The sequence below is a fragment of the Monodelphis domestica genome, chromosome 2, assembly GCF_027887165.1.
Source record: "Monodelphis domestica isolate mMonDom1 chromosome 2, mMonDom1.pri, whole genome shotgun sequence".
Lineage (NCBI taxonomy): Eukaryota > Metazoa > Chordata > Mammalia > Didelphimorphia > Didelphidae > Monodelphis > Monodelphis domestica.
In genome coordinates this window covers 173,106,691-173,124,537 of record NC_077228.1, presented here as the reverse complement: position 1 = coordinate 173,124,537, position 17,847 = coordinate 173,106,691, and the positions used below count along the sequence as shown (strand labels likewise).

Below are 17,847 nucleotides of genomic sequence, written 5' to 3'. Positions count from 1 at the left end.
TAAGAAAGCCAGCAAAGATGGGAGATCTAACCTAGTACAGAAACAACGAATACCCCAAATGCCCCAGTTCTTGCTTCCATGTGACTTGAGGCCTCTGCACCAAATAGTGTTTTGAATAGGACATGAATTCAGAGGTAGGGGTAGGAAAATGTTCAAATAATCAGTACAATCCACAGTAAGTAATACCTCTGCACACATTTAACCAAGAGATCCTTATTCTCTTGGGGGGAAGAGGGAGAGAGAAGACAAGCAAGAAGCATTTTGTCCGAAGTGATGACTTTGGTTATTTTACCATGACTCTCTCTCCAATATTCCTGAACATCTGTCTTGTGAAAAGAGGTAGGATTCATTGACCAGATGGTCAAGGTGAGTGACTATTGATGGTGACTGATAAGCATGACAGCTCATATTTCTATGATGCTTTAAAGCACATTCTTCATTAAGAGGTAGATAAGTGCTATGTATTATTATCCCTATTTTACAGATGTTACAATATTTCTTTCTTTTTTTTTCAAAGTTTCTTTCAAAGTTCTGCTCAAGTATCACCTTGTACCTGAAACCTTTCCTGACCACCCTCTGGAAATTATTTATTTAATTCTGTATATATATAGTTTCCTTGGATGGAATGTAAGTTCCTTGAGGTCAGTCTGTTATTTTTTTAATCTCTTTGGTATCACCAACCCCTGGTATATAGTAAATATTTAGTAAATTCCTATTGGATGAATCATTTAAGGCTTTTAGAGATTTCTTTGCTATCTGTACTCAACCATTTATACTTATTGGACACATTTCTAACTGATCTTTACCTAATTCACTAATATTCCCTAAAAAGTCTTCAGACTATTTATGCCAAGACCACATAGACAAATCATTTTAAGGAACAGCTGGTATTTTGTTTTTCCCTAAAGAATCAGCAGAAAGGTGATCAGAAATATGACTAAAACTAAAGATTATATCACATATTTAGTTTCCATCTGACAGAGTGAAAAGAAATGGAACTTGGCTCTCAATTCAATGAAGAAATCAAAAGATTTTTAAAAATTATTTCTAAAAATGAAACTTTTAATGAAACCTCATTATACTATGCTAAGGAATATATTATATTCCACTATCTGAATTATACAGTGAGCAAAGAACAATATCAGAACATCAATTAATACATGAGAAGTCACCTAGTCACATAAAACTGTCATAAAAGACTAAGTGGCCTTACTATCCCAGGAAACTCCTACCCTTTGCCAGGGACAATAACAAAACAATAAGGTTCAATTCCTTTTATATAGCAATCTAGTCACAGAAATAACAAGATAGTTAGAAACTTGTGCCCAAGAACCATATACTACTACTATGGAAAAAAAGTCTAAAATGCTTCCTTATAGAACTCTCATGGTGATGCTAACTTCAGGTAAAAGTTATGAAATTGGGAGGGATAAACATTAACAAGTTTATGTAAATCTTTAAAAGGAGGACAGCACTAGATTTGCCAACTAATAATGGGCGATTCTACTTATAATTTTAGATTGCCTTAGATTTTAAAGTAAATACCAAAGTTTTCCCTCCTCTCAATTTCCAGATCTATCTGCCTCAAGGGGTAGACTAATGGGTGGGCAGTGTAACTCCCAGTCATTACAGTGGGCCACTAGCATGTCTCCGGAAATGAAGGGTTTGTTGTTCCTGGCTCAGGCTCCTAAATTCACTCACAAAGTTGAAACCTTACTCTCTGGCTTCCAATGTGTCAGATGCAGGAAGGTGGGGCAGAAGCTCAGTTACAGCTGGCCCTCTGGGAACTCATGGAGAATGGAGGCCAGGCAAAACCTAGCTGTTCCATATGCCCTCAAAAAGCATATGGGGCAAAATGGCAGCCCCAGTCCCATAGCAATTTCTAAAAGTGGGTAACTGCCCTAATACTAGCTACTCTAGAAAAGCAACATATAAAAAGTTGTCAGTTCTTTTAGGATGTTGGCATTAAAAGATCTAGCCTGACCAAGAAGTAAAATGATAGTATTCTATAGCTTGAGAGGTCCTCAAGGGGTTTGTTAGATTGGCATTTCATAATTTTTTTTTGTTTTTTTTAAAACCCTTACCTTCCATCTTAAAACCAACAGCTTGGATTGGTTCAAGGCAGAAGAGTGGTATGGGCTTGGCAATGGGGGTTAAGTAATTTTGCCCAGGATCACCCACCTAGGAAGTGTGTAAAGCCAGATTTGACCTAGGCCTGACTCTCAATCCACTGAGCCACCCAGCTACCCCCTTCACCAAGTTTTTCATCTTATAGTAAGATAAACTTAATAGAGGTTAGGGGAATCACACACCTACTGATCAAAATAGGCAAAGCCCTTAAAAACACTGCCCACAGCTATGAAGATGGGAGAAAATAAAAAGAGGAGAACCAAAACGAGGAAGACACTAACAGGAACCTTACTTACCTATGCTCCTCTTCTCCATCTTGGCCACAAATAAAGATGGGCTACAGCCTTGATCCCACAATCACACACAAGTAGTCTACTTTTATGATCAAGAACCCTGAAATTCTTTATCTGATCATAACTTATTATCAATCCATCTCTGTCTCATTCCTCTAAAATCTAAGGTTTTTCTGCAAAAAGACTTCTAATTCTTTGACATTCTTACTATTTTCCCAGGCCATCACTAGTCTCTGTAACCCTTGCACTCTGTCCCTCGTGCCTAGAAATGTACTTCCTCCCCACCTCTGCTTCTTAAACCTTTGATGTTCTTTCAAAACTCAAATCAAGTGCTACCTTTCACATGAAACCTTTTCTTATCACTCTAGCTGCTCCTATCTTTTTTCCTCTCCCCAAACTACCTTGTATTTATTTTGTGTATATTTTGTATATCTTAATTATGTGTTCTCTCTCAATAGAATTTAAGTTCCATAAGGGCAGGGACTTTTTCATTTTGTCTTTCCATCAGTAGCACCTGGCACATAAAAAGTACTTAATTGTTTAATAAATTATGCAGAGCAGAAGCCTTAGTCAGATTTGAGGGAAAAATTCAGTTTAATGCAAAAAAACAGACAGTTCATCAAGACACAGTAGTATACCTCAATTTATTAAGTTCATTTTTCTATATTTCCACCATAGGCTGCATGTAAAAAAATAAACAACTATCTTTTAAATATGTCCTATTAAAGAGTTCCTACAACATCCCTAGGTAACATATTCCAACCTATTATGTTTTAAATAATACTAATGTCTAACCTAAATCCAGAGACAATTTTAGCTCATTCCTTGGAGACTACAAGTTCTACTTTCTCTTTAAAAAGGGGGGGAGGGGTGTCAACAAAATTTGGTTAAGGGACTAAAAGCATTCTTATTCAAATAACTTGGAGGTGGACAAATCCAACAGTCACTCAAACAGAATCAAAATCTGCAGAATTCTACCTATTGGCCAATTAGCCAGACCTGAAGGAAAGGAAAGAAATGGGTTAGGAAGTTAGTGCTATCCTTTGCTTTCTTGGTCTCCTCAGTTACTGCTTGACTAATGACTCAGAAGCTTTCATAGTTACCAAGTTTCCTCAGGATTTAGGATTTGGACATTCAACCCCTTAAAATCAGCAAACTATATGGTATGGCCTGAATTTGAAACTTCTGATAAGCTATCTGGTGACAAAGACTACAATAATGACAGGAATTAAGAGAATTGGGGGGCCCAGGATATTATTGGGAGGAGACCAGGAAACAAATCTTAGAAAGATGAAACATACAAACATCCCACAAATACTGTCAAGTCCTCTACTGGATGAATCAGGCTAAGTAGGAATACTTTTACAGTAGGGATGGAAGATGAAGAATATAGAAAGAAGTAGCAATTCTAAAGCACACCTGATTATTTTGCAGCTTATCAAAAGTGTGAAACTATCTGCTCCATGAATTTTACAATCCGTTAAAACCCTATAGTAGTACCCATGAAAACATGGAGAATAAAATGAGGATTGAGGGGGGTGGGGAATCCAAGCCTGAAGAACTGCCTCACAATATAACCCACTGATGTTTTCCTTGCAAAAGCCAGTCCTTGCAGACAGGGGCAAGACTTCCTTATGCATCTTTTCCCAGGCTTAGCCAAAGCTAGGGAACTGCAACTTCGTGTGGCACTGTCTGATAGGTTGGATTTTTCCGGAGTGAGAGGTGGACAGCTTTACGCTGGGACTAGATTTATAGTCAATCTGGGTGTGTGTCTCATTTTTTTCCTTTCCCTCCAAACTGTCTCAGAAAACGTTTGGCTATTGTGCCTTGATATGAAATGATGTAGGGTTTTAAGGACTTGCAAAGGGCCTGAAAAAAAAAAATCTCCTCAGTCTCAGTTATGTCTCAAGTCTCAATATTTCTCCAGTGTCTGTTATAATCAACCAAAGCTGGTTTGGCTTTTCTCAATGAGCCAAAGCAACAAGAGCCTTCTGAGCCTGAGAGCAGGGGGGCTGCTTGTCAGTATGGCTCCTAATGGAGTGGCTAACATAGAATATGCTTCAGAGTCTGGAAACCAGGACAACACAGCTGCTGATCCCCTACATATATACCTCTAGCTGGGGGGCAGGGGTGGAGGTGTAATCAGTAAATTGAAACAAAACTCTGTGGTTTATATCTGGAATACTACTGGCTCCACTGCACCACCACCACCACCACCACCACCACCCCAATCCAAGATGAGCCTAGTACATAACACTAGGATATCTCTCCAAATCTGCTATTCCTGAACCAAAATCCAACCTGGAGACCCAGCCCATCGGCTGGCAAAAAAAATGTTGGGAACCTTGCCAAAAAGAAAAAAAAATACACAAAGGCTTCCAAGTGTGATTTAAGATTGAGAAGTTCAGAAAAGCAAATTCCCCACACTTCCCTGCCTCCAGCACTGCCCTACTATGGTCCTAAGGCAAAAAGGAGCCAGAATAGTGGGCTAAAGTACAAGTCTTAATCACTGGTCAGGGAGTCTGATTAACATTGTTCCTAAGCAAGTATTCGAATGCAGATTTTATTCAGCCAGGCTCTAAACAGGAAGTTAACACACACCACATATAAACCACAGTGTCATGAAGATGGATGCTGTTGTCAGCTTTGAGTCACTCTCTCCTTACAGACTGGGTTTTCAGGAGAGGTCTGGAGCAGGGCAAAGGTCCATCAACCTCACCTCCCTCTTTTGGAACTAGGTCACTAAACTCACAGGGGCAGCCTTCTGATCCTTGCTTTCCAACACCTGTGCCCAAGCAGGCAGGCTAATCAACAAGCATCTATCAAGCACTTAATAAGTGTCACGTACTGTGCTAAGTTTGGACAAAAAGAAAGACTGTAAAAACAGTTCCTGTCCTCAGGAAGCTTATAGTCTAACAGATGGAACCATGAATACAATCTTTGCCACTGGACTGTAAGTATTGACTTACATCTCTGCCCCATTCCTCTATTCTGAAGAGTTCTCAGTTGGGCTAAGATTTTCAACAACACTTGACTACTCACACTGAAAAGCCCAAGAAAGGGCTACCCAGAGCATAGCACAATCTTGGCACAAACTAAGTGCTAATTAAATATTCACTGATAGAGATAGATTGAATGATACCCTAAACAAATCCTGTAGGCAGCAAGTAGTAGCCTGGGTTCACACAACAGAAAAGAACTATTTCAAATGCAATTCTGGGGCACACCTCCAGAAGCAGCTTCCTTTTTAACTATAAGATGATTGAGCACTAATTTCAGGCAACTACCTTCTTCAATAATCGAGACCAAATTCAGCACCAGGAGGGGGAAAAAAATCAAATAATTCTCAAGACTTAAAAAGTTCTGGGTTCATAGCATCAAGGATATCAGTAAAATTGAGATCAAACTTCCAAGCAAGTTAACTACAATCCTCTTGTAAAAATACTCGATATTTCTGCCAAAATTTAAACAGAATTCATTTGTTGAGAGTTACTATCAATAAAGTAATCACACCTCCAATCCCCCAACATACTGGTTTACTGGTGTTACAACTTTTCTCCAACAATCCAGTACATTTCCCCTCAGGACACTAAGACTTCTCTGCTTTAGGTTGCTCCACAACTAGTCAGGATCTCGCAAAGAAAAAGAAAGAAAAATTCTCTAATGTAAGCCAGGAAGCCAGTTTTCAGGAGGCTGTCTGGTTCCCCAGAGATGACAGCAGAGGAAAAGGCGGATGGCTCAGCTAGCCTCCACATGCCACCCACCATCAACGCCTCCATCCTCACCTCAGTGCCAGTCCAAAGAGCTGACATCTTGTGGTTGGAGGGAAGTTGGTATCTGAGGGAGATCAAAAGGCTACAGCACCTATAGGGAAAAGGAAGGCTGCCCCACGGTAACCCAGGAGAAAGTCCCTCTGTTCATCCAAGGGTGCCCAATTGCATAATATATATAATTAAGCACAGGAAAGAAAAAGTACCGTAAAGATCCAGTTTTTCTTTTTTTTTGGGGGGGGGGTGGTGCGGTAAGAGAACGGGAAGGGTGGAGATCCACTGAGCCTGGGCCTGGGTTACTGTGCAGAAAGGTGGCCTAGCTAGCACTACAGAAATTATCTCCTAGCTGGGGGATGGGGGTGGAGGTGTAAAATAGATGAATAAAGGGTCGCAGAGACCTCTCCTGATCGAAAATCCCTTGCCTAAATGCAAAGATAAACCATTCGCTGTGACCCCCACTCTTAAAACCGCCTTACCGGTTCCATCCACCCGGCACACACACTACCGAAAGGAGGGGCGCCCCCCCCTTTCCCCAGGGAAAAACTGGGGTTAGGTAGATTTTTTGAAAATGGGGCTGCGCGAGGCAGGAAAGGGGGAAGAGAGTGGCGGGCGTGAGGCGCCGAGTGAAGCAGGGGAGGGGGGGAGGGAGAGACGGGGCGCGAGGTTGGGGGGGAGGGGGAGTAAGAGGAGAAGGAATGAGGGGGCGCGAGCCCGGGGACGCGCGGGAATGAAGTGAAAGACGGGGGCGCGCGAAGGGGGGGGTGGGGCGAGGGAGCGCGGAGAAGCGGGGGTGCGGGGCCAGGAGACTGGGGGAGCTAGGAAGAGGTGAGGTGGGAGAAAGGGGGCGCGAGGCGGGGGCGCGCGGTCGGGCGTCGGCTCGAGGCCGCTTCCCCTCCCCCCAAGCTCATCCACCTATCCCTTTACCCCTCCCCCTCCTCCGCTTGCCTCCCTCCTCCCTGCCCTCCCTCTTCACCGCCCCCGGGCGGGCTGGCCTAGGCCGCGGCTCCTTACCTGGCGGTGGCGGCGGAACTCCCGGCTCGGACCGTCTCCTAAAGCGGCAATGGAGGCGGCGAAAAAGGAAAAGGCGGCGGCAGTATGGACTCCAGGCCCCCGCTTATGGGGCCGGGGAGAGGGGAAGGGGAGAGGAGAGGGCGGGCTGGGCCGAGCCGGGCCGGGGCGGGCTGGCGGGCGGAGCAGACACTGCGGTACAGACAGGGACAGCGGCGGCGGCACCGGCGGCGGCGGCGGCGGCACCACACAAACAAGGACGCTGATTGGGCAGCTGCCAAGCGCTCCGGCTCCACCTCCTCCACACGCCACGACGCCCATTGGTCGAACTGCACCCAACGTCCTGCCCTCCTCTCCTCGAGCACACCAATTGAGATTAGGATGCCCGAACACGATCCCGCCCTTGGCGAGTAAATGGCTAACTAGGCAATGATTGATGTATATGTTGTCCAATAAGAAGTGGAAAAGGGGGATGGTCTAGCGGGGGCGCGTTAATGGGTACCTCAGCCAGCCCCAGACACATCCGGGTCTTCTGCTGCCTATTAAGTGTCGGGGGTCAAAAAATCGCTTCAGGCTGCAACTTTCCCTCAGAGACTTTTTGGTCCCCAGGCAGCCGCCGTACGCTAGTCTCCCCCAAAACTAGGATCCCTTTTGCCCGCCTCTGTCGTTCTTCTCACCTCAAGGGTCGAAAATGAAGAAAGTGTCCAAAGCTCTGGAGGAGCCTGGAGTTTCGACGGCGCGTTGTGCCCTCGCGACATAAGCCTAGCTCTCCCTAATGGAGCTCCCTTTAGGCCCGGGAGCCAGGCCCTTGCCCCACCGGGGCGTGGCCAACCCCCTCCCGTGGTGTTAGCCTGGCTATTCTTGTGATCAGCCAGGCCGCTGTCTCCTACTGCTCCTTTTGTAGACCTATCGAGGGAGCCTTGGGAAGAAGGGGCATCTCAGGCCCTTAGAGAACTGGCTCCTAACCTTATGGGGGAGGCTGCTATCGGGCCTTCTATCCCCAATGCGAAGAAGGCAATGGCGCGTTTCTTTGTGGAGCCCTAGATGATACTGAACGGATCCACAAGCCCAGCCTTGGGAAAGCTCCAGGGTGATGAGAATGGATATCGGGCCTCCCGAACCTTCCAAGATACAGATGGAAAGGGGAGGGATCGTGTTGGGGAAATATTTAGTGACAGGGTCCATTAAAGCCATGGTGGGCCATGAGCAGTTTGCCCTATCATGGGTATTACCTTTTGGTTAGCCTTGGTTTTAAACATCTAGCATAGAACAAGCCAGACTGCAACTTGGATTTGCATCTTGTAGGATAAAACCGGCTGAGATCCATGCAAATAATCAAGGACTTACTAGAGAACTACCATATACAAGCAAAGCCCTCTACTAGATCCTGGCTATACAAAGACTAAATGAAAAAAGGCCCCACCTTCATAATGGTCATCCAACTTTTAAAGATGAGGAAGGAAGCTTAAAGAGATTAAATAATTTGTTAAAGTTCATATAGATATTAAATTACAAAGACCCAATCTTGATTCAGATCTAGGTCTCTGACTTCAAATTCAGCATCTTTTTCACTATGCCACACTTGACTAGGATCTGATTGATGTAAGCTCTCTCTCCAGCAGTACAGATTGAAACTTTATATTATGCCATTCTTGTCTCTGCAATTCCCTGTTGTTATTGTTGTTCAATCATGTGTACTCTTCATGACTCCATGGACCATATTGTCCATGGGGTTTTCTTGGCAAAGATACTAGAATGGTTTGCCATTTTTTTCTCCAGTAAATTAAGACCAACAGAGGTTAAATGTCTTTTAAATAGCTCAGGGTCACAGAGCTGGTGTTGTAGGTCAGATTTGAAGTTAGACCTTCACAACTCCAGGCCCAGGCTCTATCCACTGAGCCTAGGTGCCTTGGAATTCCATAAATTCTCCCATAAAGGAACTAACTGGTGCTGGAAGCCTTCCTCTAGGTTTTTAAATACTTTGTATCCATACTTGTGCCACTAGACTTATTAAATGAGGAAAAGGAATCTATTTTCATTCCTTCCCTGGGCAAGACTATCTAATGAAAGGTTCTGCTTCAATTCCTAAAGTGGTCTTATCCATTGCTATCTTCCAATGATATTGTTCCAATTGTAATACTTGCTAATAATTCAATTAAATTCTTTGATACAAACTTTACCCCCTCAACTATTCTCTTTCCTCTTCTATAATTGTATTTGAGTACTCTGCTGCATTGAGGGGAAACTATTTCTACAGGAACATAGTAATCAAGGAAAAATATTATAGTAAAAGGTACTATTGGCTTCAGCAAAGACTCATTATCAGTAGGTCTTAAGTAACTGCTCCTATTGCTCAACAGAAAATCAATTTTTTGGGAAAGGAAGATTTTTAATCCAAAGTAGCTAAGGCAGGAAGAAGTCATGTGACTTCTAAAGCAAAGCATTTCACTTTAGGACAGTTATAATTATTAGGAAGTTTTTCTTTACATCAAACCTGTCCTCAGCTTCCCTTCATTGCTTTCTAGTTAGGTCTTTTGAGGAAGAGCAGAACAAATCTTATCTCTTCTACCAGATAGCCCCTCAGATATATGTTCCTTTCCCCAAAAGACTCAGTCAGTCGAAAAATATGTTTTAAGCATTTACTATATGCCAGGTATTGTGCTAAGCACTGGGGCTACAAAGAAAGGTAAAAGATAGCTCCTGCCCTCATGGAGCTAAAAATCAAATGAGAGACAACAAGCAAACAGCCATGTGTGAACTCATCTTCTTGAGTTCAAACCTGGACTCAGATACTTTGTAGCTGTGTGACCCTGAGCAAGTCACTCAAGTAGTTCCTTAGCTATAAAATGAGCTGGAGAAGGAAATAGCAAACCACTCTAGTATCTTTGTCAAGAAAACCCCAAGTGGGATCATGAAGAGTTGAACACAACTAAACAACAACAGAAGGATGCTTAACTCAGATTGTAAACTCCTTAGGGGTCAGAACTATCTTTTGTCTCTTTTTGTTATCCCCAGGTTTAGCACAGTGGCCTGGTATATAATAGGTGCTTAGTTGTTTGATAGATTGAGGAAAATTACTAGAATTAAGAGAGATTGGGATAGCTAGGTGGATATTTCCTAGCTTTGTGACACTGGGCAAGTCATTTAACCTCAATCACCTTGCCTTTACCAGTCTTCTGCTTTGGAACCAATATTTGGTATGGATTCTAAGACAAAAGGTAAGGGTTAAATAAAGAGAAATATTGGAACAGACACTGTTGGAAACAAAATCTTAGCTAGACTTGAAGGAAGCCAGGAAGGAGAGCATTCTATACATGAAGGAATATCAGTGGAGTCAGAAAATTGAGAAATGGAGGGAGAAAATTTTAAATTTTAGGAAATGAATGTTTAAAACATTTTTACATGTAATTAGGAAATATTTAATGAAATAAAAATATTTTTTAAAAGAAAAAAAGGAAGACGAAAAGATGGAGTATCTTGTTTCAGGAACAAGAAAAAAGTCAGTGTCACTGGTTCAAAGAGTACTGGGATGGGGACAGAGCAGTAAGATATAAAAAGTCTAAAAAGATAGGGGAGGTGCCCTAGGTCATAAAGAATTTTGAATACCAAACGAAGGATTTCATAATTGATCCTGAAAGTGATCTTGGAGTTTATTGAGACAAAGAATGTGATAGGAGCTATGCTTTAGGAAAATCACTTTGGAAGCTAAATGGATTGCAGTGGGAAAAAGTAAGATGAGGACCTGCTCCTGTATGGTGACAGTATCAGAAGAGAGAAGAGTATATTTGAAAAATGGTTCAAAAAATAAAATCGACAAGTTTTGGCAATAAATTGGTTATAAGGGATGAGTAAGGAGTAAAGGATGGTATGTAGACTGTGAGCCTAGGGGACTGCATGAATAATGGTGTCCTTGACAGAAATAAGGAAGTTTGGAGGAAAAGATTATGAGTTTAATTTTGGGACACATTGAGTCTGAAATGTCTATAGGACATCTAGTTCAAGTATTGAAAAGTGATATTGGAGGTCAGCAGAAAGGTTAGATCTGAGAATTATTAGCATAGAGACAATCATTGAATTCCATGGGAGATAATAAAATCACCAAGTGAAATAAAAGAGAGGGAGAAGAGGGCCCTGGAAAGAACCCTGTGAGATGCCCATGATTATCAGGCATGATCTGGATGAATATCCAACAAAGGAGACAGAGTAGTCATATTGTAGGAAGAAAGCCAGGACAAAATAGCATACTAAAAATTAGAGAAGAGAGTATTAATGAGAATGATCAGTGTGTCAATTTGGGCTGCAGAGAGGTCAAGGATTGAGAATTGAGAAAAGGCCATTGGATTTAGCAATTAAGAGATTACTGGAAGGGCAGCTATGTGGCTCACTGGATAGAGCTCCAGGCCTGGAGTCCTGGGTTCAAATCTAATCTCTGTCACTTCCTAACTGTGTAACCCTGAGCCAAGTCACTTAACCTTAATTGCCTAGTGCTCACAATGGATAAGCAGAAGGTAAGGATTTTTTTTTTTTTTTAAAGAGAGAGAAGTCACTGGATACTGGAGAGAGCAGTTTTGGTTGAATGATGTGGTCAGAAGACAAATTACAAAGGGTTAAGAAGAGTGAGAGGAAATGGAAATATCTATTGCTGATGGCTTTCTCAAGAAATCTAGAGAAGACAGGAGAGATATGGATGAAAAGTTAAACATTTCCAGTTCTTTAGATGATTTTTACATGGTATAAAATTTTTTTTAATTCAAAAGATATTTTACTTTTCCAATTACATGCATTAACAATTTTCCAAATACATTTCCCAAAATTATAAGGTCCATATTGTCTCTCTCCCTGCCTTCCCTCCCCCCTCTCTCAGAGATGGTAATTTGATCTAGATTATACAAAACACACTTCCATATTGGTCATTTTTGTAAGAGAATACTCATAAAATAAAACCATTAATAATGTGATTTAAATGTGAAAAATAGCATACTTTGATCGGTGTCTGACTCCAACAGTTCTTTCTCTGGAGGTGTATAGCATTCTTTGTCATAAGTCCCTCAGAATTGTCATTGTATTACTAAGAGCAGCTAAGTCTTTCACAATTGATCAGTGCATGATATTGCTGTTACTATGTACAGTGTTCTTCCAGATCTGCTTATTTCACTCTGCATCAGTTCCTGTACATCTTTCCAGCTTTCTCTGAAATCATTCTATTCATCATTTCTTACAACACAATAGTATTCCATCATCAACATATACCACAATTTGTTCAGCCATTCCCCAATTGATGGATGTCCCCTCAGTTTTCAATTAGTTTTAGTCTCTTATAAAAATAAACAATATGGAAATGTTTTGCATGATACTACATATATAACTCAGATCAAATTGCTTACTATCTCCAGAAAGGTAGAGAGGGAAAGGAAGAAAGGAGACAATCTGGATCAAATAACTTCAAAAAAAGTTTGTAAAAAATTGTAACTTTCTAAGGTACTTATGAGAAAGAACGATATCCACATCCAGAGAAAGAACTGTGTGAGTAGAAACACAGAAGAAAAACAACTGCTTGATCACATGAGTCAATGGGGATTTGTCTGGGGATGTAGACTCTAAATGATCGCACTATTGCAAATATTAATAATATGGAAATAGGTCTTGATCAATGACACATGTAAAACCCAGTGGAATTGCATGTCAGCTATGGGAGGGGAGGGGAGGGGAGGGAAAAGAACATGAATCTTGTAACCATGGCAAATATTCTAAATTAATTAAATAAAAAAACTTTAAAAATAAAATAAAATTTATAAGAAAAAAGAAAAAAATTGTTATATGTAAGTAATGAAATAAAATATCTTCATAAAAAAGGGGGGGAAGGAAAAGACTTTCTGTTCACTCAAAAAAATTTTTCCAATTCTTTGCCACCACAAAAAGAGCTGCTCTGAATATTTTTCTGTAAGTAGGTCTTTTCCCCTTCTTTATGATCCCTTTGATATACAGATTCAGTAGGGGCATTTCAGGATCAAAGGGTAGGCACAATTTTATAGCTCTTTGGGTTTAGTTCCAATTTCTACATGGGGTAAATGTAAGACCCTTTGCTGGCTTAGTTGCTCTCCTCTGGGTGTTCTCAGGGATATCATTGTCCTTCCTAGAATGGGATACCCAGAAATGAACACAATACTCCAATTATACACTGACCCAAGGAACTATCACATCCCTTCTTATTAGACCTTGCCTTTCTTAATTCAGTCTTTGACTGAATTAGCTTTCTCATCTACCATGTCATACTGTTAGCTTATATTGAACTACTAAGATCCCCTGATCTTTTTCAAATAAATTGCACAGATGAGAAAGACATAAATGTACAATAGTTTATGAGTGGATCAAAAATGTGATGAAGCCACCAAAAAAAAGCTAATTCTTGGTTAGTCTTCAATGTTAGCTATATTGTCTAATACCAGAGATCTTAATTCATATGTAGGCTTCTCTGGTTAAAACAAACTCAGAGTAATGTGTTCAATTTGGAGGTACCACAGTTTAGGAAGAACATTGACAAATTGGAGAACATTCAAAGCAGGATAAGCAGAGTGGCGAAGGTCTTGGAGTCGTGCCTTATGATCATCAATTATCAAGTGTTTATTAAGTAGTTTATTAAGTACCAGAGTTATATTGTAATAGGTGAGACAACAGGCAAACAAGACATATACATGGAGAAACATAGTGGTTAGAGAGCCAGGCCTAAAGCCAGAAGGTTCAAATATGGTCTCAGATACTTCCTAGCTGTGTGACCCTGGGCAAGTCACTTAATCCCATTTCCCTAGTCCTTCCTGCTCTTGTCTTAAAATTGAGGCTAGCAGAAGGTATTTTTAAAAAATAAAAGACAAATGCAAAGTAAATGAAAGGTGATCTAAGAGAGAAGGCACTAGCAATGGGAGAGAAAAGGAAAGGCCTCTTCCAGGATGTGGAATTTGAGCTAACATAAAGGAAGCACTCCAGGCATGGAGGACAACCAGTGAAAAAGGTGAGAGAGGTACTATATGAGAGAATGCTAGTCTGACTGGACCGTAGAGTGTAGGAAAAGAAGTAAATGTATAATTAAGTTAGAAAGACAGGTTGAAATGAAGTTGTGAAGGACTTTAAATGCCAAATACAAGAGTTTAGATCTTAACCTAGAGGCAATAGGGAGTCAATGGAGTTTACTGTATAAGGAATATGGTCAGATCTGTACGTAAGGGAAAAATCACTGTGGGGCAATTATATAGAGAAAAAATTGGAGAAGGGAGGCTCAAAAACAGGGAGACCAATTAGGTAGACACTGCCATAATCCAGGTGAGAGGTGATGAAAACTATGTGAATAGGTAAAAGGAAATAAACATTTTGCTTAGTGCCATAGAACTAAGAAATAAGTGGGACATATAGAAACACTAATATGCTTTGCTGTAAGAAAAAAAAAACAACTTTCTAATAGAGTTATCCAAAAATGGAAGGATTTGCCAGAGAAGTGTGATCTTTCTCAATAGAAATCTATGAGCCAAATATTATGGGTATGAGGTATGTCAAAAAGGATTACTGTTCAGATATGGAAAAGACTAGCCTGCCTCTGAGATTCTTCTAAATCTGTGATTCTCTGCAATTCTGTTATCTGCCCTTTCCTCCTTCCTTGTAAAGTTGATTAAAAAAAAAAGAAAGGTTATTAAATGTCATCTTATTAACTTTGGTCTTTCATACCCATGGATAGTTTGGGAACCTCCTATTGTTTTCTAGTTATTTACAAATCTGATAAGCATGCCATGTATACCTTCATCCAAAACACTAATAAAAATGTTAAGCAAAGGATCCCTGAGTCACTTCATAAAAAACCTCCATTCTCCATTAATAACTACTTTCTTGGTCTGTTTATTCAACTCATTCCAGGTCTACATCACTATCATCTTCTTGTCCTCAAGGATAGCATGAGAAATAGTGGGTCAAATACTCTGTTGAAATAAATATAAAACAGTAGTAAATGGCTTCAGTAATCTAATGTTTGATCAGTTGAAAGATCCAAGCTTTTGGGGTAAAAATTCAACATTTGCCAAAAACTGCTGGGGAACCTGGAAAGCAGTTTGTCAGAAAGCAGGCATAGATCAACATTTCACACCCAAGATAAGGTCAAAATGAAAAAATTACTTAGACGTAAAGGATAATATTATAAATAAATTAGGAGAGCACAGAAAAATGTGTCTGTCATATCTAGAGATAAGGCAAGTGTTTATGACCATAACAGGAAATAGAGGAGATTACAGTAAATAAAATACTTAATTTTGATTACATGAAATTAAAAAAGCTTTTGCACAAACATAACTAATGCAGTCAAAATTAGAAAATAGGAATGGGGGGGAGGAAATTTTGCAACAAATTTTTCTGCTAAAGGCCTCATTTATCGATGAATGATCATAGAATATGAACAGGCAATCTTTAGGAGAAATAAGAGCTATCAAGTCACATGAAAAAATGCTCTGAATCATTGTCTGATTAGAGAATGCAAATTAAAATAAGTCTGTTACCATCTCATACCTATAAGATTGGCTAGTATGACATAAAAGGAAAATGACAAATGTTGGAGGGGATCTGGAAAAACTGGTCACTAATGCACTGTTGGTGGAGTTGTGAACTCCAACCAATCCAGAGAGCAATTTGGAATTGTGCCCAAAGGGCTATAAAACCTTTGATCCAGTCATACTCCTACTAGGTCTGTATCCCATATTTATAGCAGCTCTTTTTGTGATGGCAAAGAATTAGAAATCAAGGAGATGCCCATCAGCTGGGGAATGGCTGAGTAAATTCTGGTATCTGATTCTGATGAAATACAATTATGCTATAAGAAATGAGAGGATGTTTTTCCAAAAAAAATAGAACTCACAAACTGATGCAAAATAAGCAGAACCAGGACAAAATATACAATAACAGCAATATTTTTCAATGATCAACTGTGAATGACTTGGCTATTCTCATTGATAGTGATAAAAGACAATTCTGAAGGACTCATGATGTAAAATGCCGTCCACCTCCAGAGAAAACTGCTAAACTATGAGTATAGATTGAAGCTTTTAAAAAAACAACTTTTCTTTTGCCATAGCCAACACAGCCAATATTGGCCAACCTTGAAATAGCTTTGCATGACCTCACATGTATAACTGAAATAAAAGTTTTTGCCTTCTCAAAGAGGACAGAGGAATAGAAAGGAGGGAATTCAGACCTCAACGTTTTTTTTAATTATTAAAAAAATTACATATAATTGGGAGAGACAAAATAATAATTTTAAAAAAGAAAATCAATGTTACTATGTCTACTGACATTTCCCTGACTTACCTGTCTAGTTACCTTGTCAAATAGGGAAATGAGGTTAATCTGGCATGACCTGTTTAATGAAACCATGCTGGTGCAGTGATTACTGATTCCCTTTCCAAATGCTTGCTGATGGGCAGGTCTCATGGTTTGAGAAAGGGAAGCTGCTCTTAGGGTTGTAGACATGAGTGAATATATCTAGGTTTCCTAAATTTTTTGGTATACCTAGTTACACTTCTTAGCTTCTGCAAATTCAGAGACCTCAGGTTGAGGAGAGAAGACTTTGTTATCAGTATTGCATTATTAGTGGAACTAGAAGAAAATGAGTAATATTGAAAATTCCTTGAAGTAAAACTTACAATCATAACCCTTTAATTGGTGGCTGGCTTCTCCCTAGAAAGAAGCATCCATCTTCCTAGTTTCAGTATCCCACCAGCATTGTCATATGGAAGCAAACCATGGAATAGGTCTTTAAAAGAATTGAAAATTAATATCACATGAAGAGCAATGGAAAGCTGCATGGCAGAAGTGAAGAGACTGCAACATAGAACTAATGAGGAACTTTGAAGAACAAGTGTAATAGATAATATAAATAAAAGTAAAAGATAAAGATAAAAAAAGATAAAAGATAAAGAAGATGAGCTGATCCCATGCCAAAGGCCTGTGATGAGAAGTGGACAACCAGCATTCCACTGGTATTGTAACATCAGGAGAAAGCAAGATAATCATTCTGTCCGGCAAATCCCCCCTGGTGAACTCATGGGAAGACACAGCACAGGCACAGGGACTATGGGCACAAAGTTGGGATTTGTATCACTGAGGGAATCATCCAAATTGATGGGATCCCACATTCAATCAAGGATTCTCTTTAAATACAGTTCTTTTGGGGGCTGCTAGGTGGATACTTCCTAGCTGTGTGATTCAAATCACTTAAACCCACCACTCCCCACCCTCATTGCCATGCCCTTACTCTTTGGAACCAATACAAAGTGTTGATTCTAAGATGGAAGGTAAGAGTTTAAATATATACATACTGCTCTTAGAAGCTAGCACAGAGCTGGCTACATAGCAGGGACATGGGAAATACTTGCTAAATTGAAAAATAAAAGTTTGCATTTCCATAGAACTTTAAGGCTTAAAAAGCACTTTAGATGTATTACCTCATTTGATTCTCCCAACAAGGTAAGGTAGGTAGTAAAACATCTATTTCCATTTTGCAAGCGGAGTAAACTGCAGATCAGGAGATGAGACTTGTTCGAGGTCAAATGGCAGAGCCAGATCTCAGGTGCAGGTCTTTTGACTTCCAAATTCAATATTCTGGTGATTACATTGAC

The 17,847-nt window shown here is 40.2% G+C and overlaps 1 protein-coding gene across 10 annotated transcripts in view; it reads right to left on the bottom strand.

Moving 5' to 3' along the window:
• Positions 1-8,030, bottom strand: part of GATAD2B (GATA zinc finger domain containing 2B) — a 102,173-nt gene extending 94,143 nt beyond the window's left edge. For 5 of the 10 annotated variants that reach the window (XM_056816420.1, XM_056816419.1, XM_056816416.1 and 2 more), the window contains exon 1: positions 7,205-7,462. The gene's annotated coding sequence lies outside the window, so the exon portion shown is untranslated. Of the gene's footprint in view, positions 1-6,669; positions 6,787-7,204 lie in introns of those variants that run through there. The other 5 variants (XM_001365285.4, XM_007481945.3, XM_056816418.1 and 2 more) reach the window with 5 other exon arrangements.
• Between the last annotated feature and the right edge of the window lie 9,817 nt (positions 8,031-17,847).